We start from the raw sequence: 5,718 nt of genomic DNA, 5'->3' as shown, positions 1-5,718 counted from the left end.
GTGTAACAAAATTTATCATCCATTTTAATTACCACAGTCTGAAAGAAAATATGCATTTTCAGGTACTGTGATCAGTCACCCTCAGGACTTTCTGTTTTCACAGACATTTATGATAATATTTTAAGTTTCAGGGTTGGAGGTGTCACTAATTCCCCAAAATTTTAAATAATTTTAAAATATGCCATCTCATTTAAATCCTTAAAAATCTAAGTATACCATTAATAATGGTATTATGTCACCAATTGTTAAGAAATTTTCAGAATTAGATGACTAGTCACTACCCTATCTTTAATGTTTTGATCTAACTCATCAGGGACAAACTACTCTTTTAACATAGTTGAAGCTGGAAGATGTAGTGATACTTTTTGTGTGTGTGTGCTTAAATGTGGTGGTACTTTATTTGTATATGTATAAATAAAGCTTGCCTGGAGATCAAAGGAAATAGCAAGACATTTTAAGGTAAACACAAAAGTCAGGCAGTGGTAGCACACACCCTTAATCTGATCACTTGACAGGCAGGGTCTCTGTGTGTTCAAGGTCGCACTAAGGAACAGAACCAAGCATAATGACACTTGCCTTTTATCCAAGTACCAACCATTGAGGCCTGGAGGTCTGTATAGACAGGCAGTGACAAGGAAGTGAGGTAGCTGGCCTAAGAGCCAATGAGATGGCAGAACAGCAAGGCAATAAGGGTGCAGATTGACAGGAAGTAGCTCACCTTTTGGTAGCTGCAGAACTGGAGAGGTAAGGTTGGTGGCTATCACTATCTGCCTGATCTCTAAGGCTTTCACCCTTATGTTTGGTTCTGTGTTCTTTATTTAATAAGACTGCTTAGAAATTCAGCTACAAGATGATATGTCCAGCCAAATATTGTACAGATATTTCACAATGGATGCAATACAATTTGGTAATAAATTATGTCATCCTTGGGTCACATTTTTCTGAGATGGAACAACTAATCTTAGTCTCGTAGAATCCATTGTTTCCTATGTACATTCTAATTTGTACCACAATCTTCAAGACACCCAATCTTCTACAGGGAATGCTAGCCAAAGAAAATGGAAATTAGGGTGTGAAATGTCAGTGCTGCAAGATGAGTATGAGTAAGTCACATATGTTGAAGAATGGTGGCCAACTTCAGACTCTCCAAGAAAGTGGAATCTTAATCCCTCCTGAAAAGCATAGGTTTACATAACCTATGTGCATTTGGCAGCAAATTCATCCCAGTAGTGACTGGGGCAGCCTTATAGATCAATGTTTACTCAAGGCTGTATTATGTTCTATAGATGTATTAGAAGCATAGGTTCAGTCAACTCCAAGTGTTCTCATCTTTCACTCCTGCATTCAAAATAGCCTTACTTTTCAGAATATTAAAGACAAGCCATCACAGTTAGGTGAACCAGGTTTTGTGACCATTCAGAAATTCAGTGAGAAATTTAGTGTGAGAGGATGCTAGAAATATGTGGTGAGATTTCTTAGAAAGGGCTGCTAGATTATCTGTGATCTGTTTTCCAAAACAAAAGGGATAGCAGTGATTTGTTGTTGATTTGTTGTTGTTTTTTTTAAGATTGAAACAAAATATGATATAAAAAAAGAAGTTAATGTCATACTGAAATTTTTCTACCCTCATAAGGAGCCAGGGATGCCCATTCTTTATTTGGAACATTGACACAAGACACTGAGAACCAAGTGACATTTTTTTTTTTTTGCCATGAAGAGCAACCAGTCCCTTCATTTACTGAAGTGAACCAAAAAGGTCTGTTCCATACCGCATATTGTTTTTGCTCAGTGATGGAGCTATATTAAATGAAACAGCTGTCAATAACTTCAAAACCTATAGAATAACACAAGTTATTGATACTAGCATTGTGAGGATAACAAGCTTCATTTTGATTAAAAGAAATGCATTGCGTAGGAATTTAGATCAACTAAAAATTGCATCCTATGTTCAAGGCTCCGTGTTCATTGTTTTGTGCACTAAATAATTACAGAGAGAGAGACAGAGAGACACAGAGACACAGAGAGACAGATGCCCTAGTGTTACAGTAACTTGAAGTTTTATATTCTCCATTAAAAAATGGTACATATAAAAACACATTTCTTTCACAGCAGACAAATGTACTAGACAAATGGGGTTGCAGTTAAAAATGGTCATTCAATTTTACCACATTTTCCTTACAGAATTCACTCTGCTTCTCTTTCCTCTGTTTAGTTTCCTTTGTTCTTTGGCATGAGTTCAGAGTCCTTAAGTATGTTTTACCTCCCACTATTTATACCATGTTTAACATAGCTGTCAGCACAGCTTTCCAAGTGCAGTGCCCTTTGAATTCACCGAATATATAAACAATTAAATGGAACAATTAAGAAAATTCCCCCATGATAATTTTTCCAACAATTTTTCTCCTAAACTGGATGTGATGTTAATTTTCTTTGGTAATATTATTTCATTTCTAAGCTTTCCTTCATTTTAAGAGTAATGTTGAACTTCGAGCTTGCCATCTGATCTCTGCTCCCTCCCAGGATGAATGTGGATGTGGGCCCAAACCCTACCCCTGTCTATCAACCTGATGTGGACCTAGAGTTGGCCCAAAGCAAGGGCAGCTTCCAAAACTGCACTGCTTGCCCATTGCTGGATCACATCTTTACCACCTACAATCTCATGCACACACACCAGATGGTGGGCTTCTTCAGAGGGAAGCATATCCAGTTTGGAAGCTTCTCATACAAGAAAATGACAGTCATGGATGCTGGGAACATGCTAGAAGATCTGGTAGATGAATCAGACCCGAATGTAGATTTCTCCCGCTTCTTTCGTGAATTTTAGACAGCAGAGGGTATCTTGATAGCCCACACAGACAAAGAGTGGTTCTACCTGGTCAGACTTCTGCATGATTTGGGGAAGATCCTGGCTCTGTGGAGGGAACCTCAGTGGGCCATTATTGGAGGCACTTTTCCCCTGGGCTACCATCCCCAGGCCTCCGTGATACTCTGTGACTCTACTTTCTAAGACAATCCTGACCTTCAAGACCCTTGACACAGCACATAACTTGGCATATACCAGGCCCACTGTGTACTTGAGAATGTCCTTATCTCCCGGGGTCATGACGAGTACCTGTACCAGATGATGAAGTTCAACAAGTTCTTCCTACCCTCTGAGGCCTTCTATAAGACCCGATTCCACTGCTTCTATGCATAGCACACGGTGGTGACTACCTACAGCTTTGCAGCCAGCAGGACCTGGATATGCTGCCCTGGGTGAAAGAGTTCAACAAGTTTGACCTCTACACCCAGAGCCCTAAGGTACCAGATGTGGACAGCCTGCGGCCCTACTATCAAGAGCTGATTGACAGGTACTGCCCCAGCATCCTGAGATGGTGAATAGTTCCCAATATCCAAAGTCCAGCACCTAGGCTGGACACCATCAGGCACAATAACAAGCCACTCCAGCCTTACTCGGGGCCCCATACACCCCTCTAAAGTCCCCACCCATTATGGTTGAGGTCACTTGTGCCAGGTGTCAATAAAGATTAAAGAGCTTTAAAAAAATGAAGAATGTCCTCAAGTTATGGAAGAACTGAATTTTAAATAAAGAGATATAGTAACTTATGTAACTTATTAAGGACATAGAATAAGTATTCTATGACACTGTTGTTTAAATTTGTTTTCATTTTTTAAAGTATATCAAATCTCGAACTTATTGTGGAAATAACTCAGGAAAATATGAAACAGGTTTGTTTAATATTGCAGTTCTGTATTTAGTATGAATTTCTCTCTGTATTGTGATTTTTTACTAAAGAAGATAAAAACAGTGTTAAGGAAAGAAAAATTCTTTGTTACTAAATCAAACTTATAGGGTATTCTTAGAGGATTTAATGGGACTTCTAAGTATCCCATCACTTTGAAAAAAAGTACCTGATTGGTATGGTTTATGAATTTTCAAATATGATAGAAAAAACATTATTTTTCCACAAAAAGAAGAAGGTAGTTTGGCCTAAAAGAAACAATATTAAAAGTTCTGAATATTGGGCTGGGATATCACTCAGTGGAAGAGCGTTTGCCTAGTGTTTACAAAACCCTATGCTAAAGTCTAACACCAAGAAAACAGCACAGATTCACATAAAAGACAATTATTATCAATAACCGCCTCCAGGATTAATTATAAATTACCCAGCCACAAATCCTTTGATGTATAATGCTTTCCTGTGTGCAAGATATGCTAGAGAAATGTCACAAAGCTTGTGTAGTAACCAACCAATATCTGATTTAACTTAAGTCCTGCTTTATGAGATGGAACTCATTCCTGATACTCCTTGGGTGACTAAGAACCTGAGTCTAGATAGACCAAAGACATAGGGGAAAACCAAATATACTGTTCTAAAAAAAAAAATCTACCAGTAAAATGATTCCTAATGACATTCTGCCATATTTCAAGACCAGAGCTTTGCTCAGCCACCAACAGAGAAGCTTCCTTCTATAGCAGATGAGAACAAGCACACCACAGCTGAAGAATATGGAGAGTGAAAGACCTTGGAACACTTGGCCCTAAAGGAGATGGCTCCATCAAATCCCTCTCCTCGAGAGACACTGAGGCAGCAATATTCACTGGGCCTGTATGGGTCTGCACTAGATGGGGTTGTATGGCTAAAAGAAGTGGACACATTTCCCCATCCCTAACCCAGAAGCAACCTCCAGTAGAGAATAACATAGAATGAAAATTCAGTTTCCTCCAAGGGAGTCGCACTGGGGAAACAAGCTTCTTTTAATAGCAGGCCACATGGCCAACTCACAATGTCACATCTGAGCTTTTTTTGTGAATGTATCTTATTATTTTTAATTTTATTATATATTTATATTATATATAATATATTCACTTCTGTTTTTATGCTATAAGTTCTTTGCATACATGTTATGGCTTTTAGTTTAGTGCTTTTGTAGAATTCCTTAGTGTGGGAACAAGTGGGTCTCCTGCGCTCTTTTGCTTTTATTTATTTTATTCAATTCCAAAATATGAGCCTTTGCTTTATCTTAAAATATGTTTTATGTTTCATTTTTTCATTATCCCATAGAAGTCCATTTGTTTTCTAATGAGAAACAGAAAAAAGGCAGATTCAGATTGGAAGGAATGCGGGAAGGAACTGGGAAAAGTAGAAGGCAGAGAATCGTAATCAGAATATTTGTGTTAAAAAATTATATTTTCAATAAAAAGGGAAAAAACGAAGTGTCAAAATGTTTGTGTGTATCTCTGAGGTCCAAGAGGAGACTGCCACCCTTGGAGTAGATAGAGCAGCTTCACTGCTTTCTCAGAAGCTGTCATGCTTGATCTGAGTTAATAAAAGTGTATTTACAGCATTTTATGCTCTCCATTAAGAGAGAGGGCTTTTTTGTTTGAAAAGCACTGAGCATCAGTGATTTCAACTCAAGTCCAGAAACTGTAGTCTTCAAAACCAGCTTTGTTGTCTGGTTGGAAAGGGTATATTCCTACTTGTCTGTTTTTTTATGTAATACTTACACACAGGCTTTGAATTTTACTCTGAGAATTGATTTTTTTTTTATACCAAGCCATTTATATCTTTCAGATAGCACTGAGGACACACATACACACATGCACGTGCACACGTGCACACACACACACACACACACACACACAGAGAGAGAGAGAGAGAGAGAGAGAGAGAGAGAGAGAGAGAGAGAGAGAGAGAGAAGCTAATAAATGTGAAA

General features: G+C 38.2%; 1 pseudogene; it reads left to right on the top strand.

The window, feature by feature from the left end:
- Window positions 1–2,521: 2,521 nt before the first annotated feature.
- Window positions 2,522–3,378, top strand: LOC121821899 (inositol oxygenase pseudogene; annotated as a pseudogene).
- Window positions 3,379–5,718: the final 2,340 nt, after the last annotated feature.

The sequence above is a fragment of the Peromyscus maniculatus genome, chromosome 13 (assembly GCF_049852395.1).
Source record: "Peromyscus maniculatus bairdii isolate BWxNUB_F1_BW_parent chromosome 13, HU_Pman_BW_mat_3.1, whole genome shotgun sequence".
Classification (NCBI taxonomy): domain Eukaryota; kingdom Metazoa; phylum Chordata; class Mammalia; order Rodentia; family Cricetidae; genus Peromyscus; species Peromyscus maniculatus.
The sequence above is the reverse complement of the archived record's forward strand: the minus strand, read 5'-3'. Positions and strand labels throughout refer to the sequence as shown.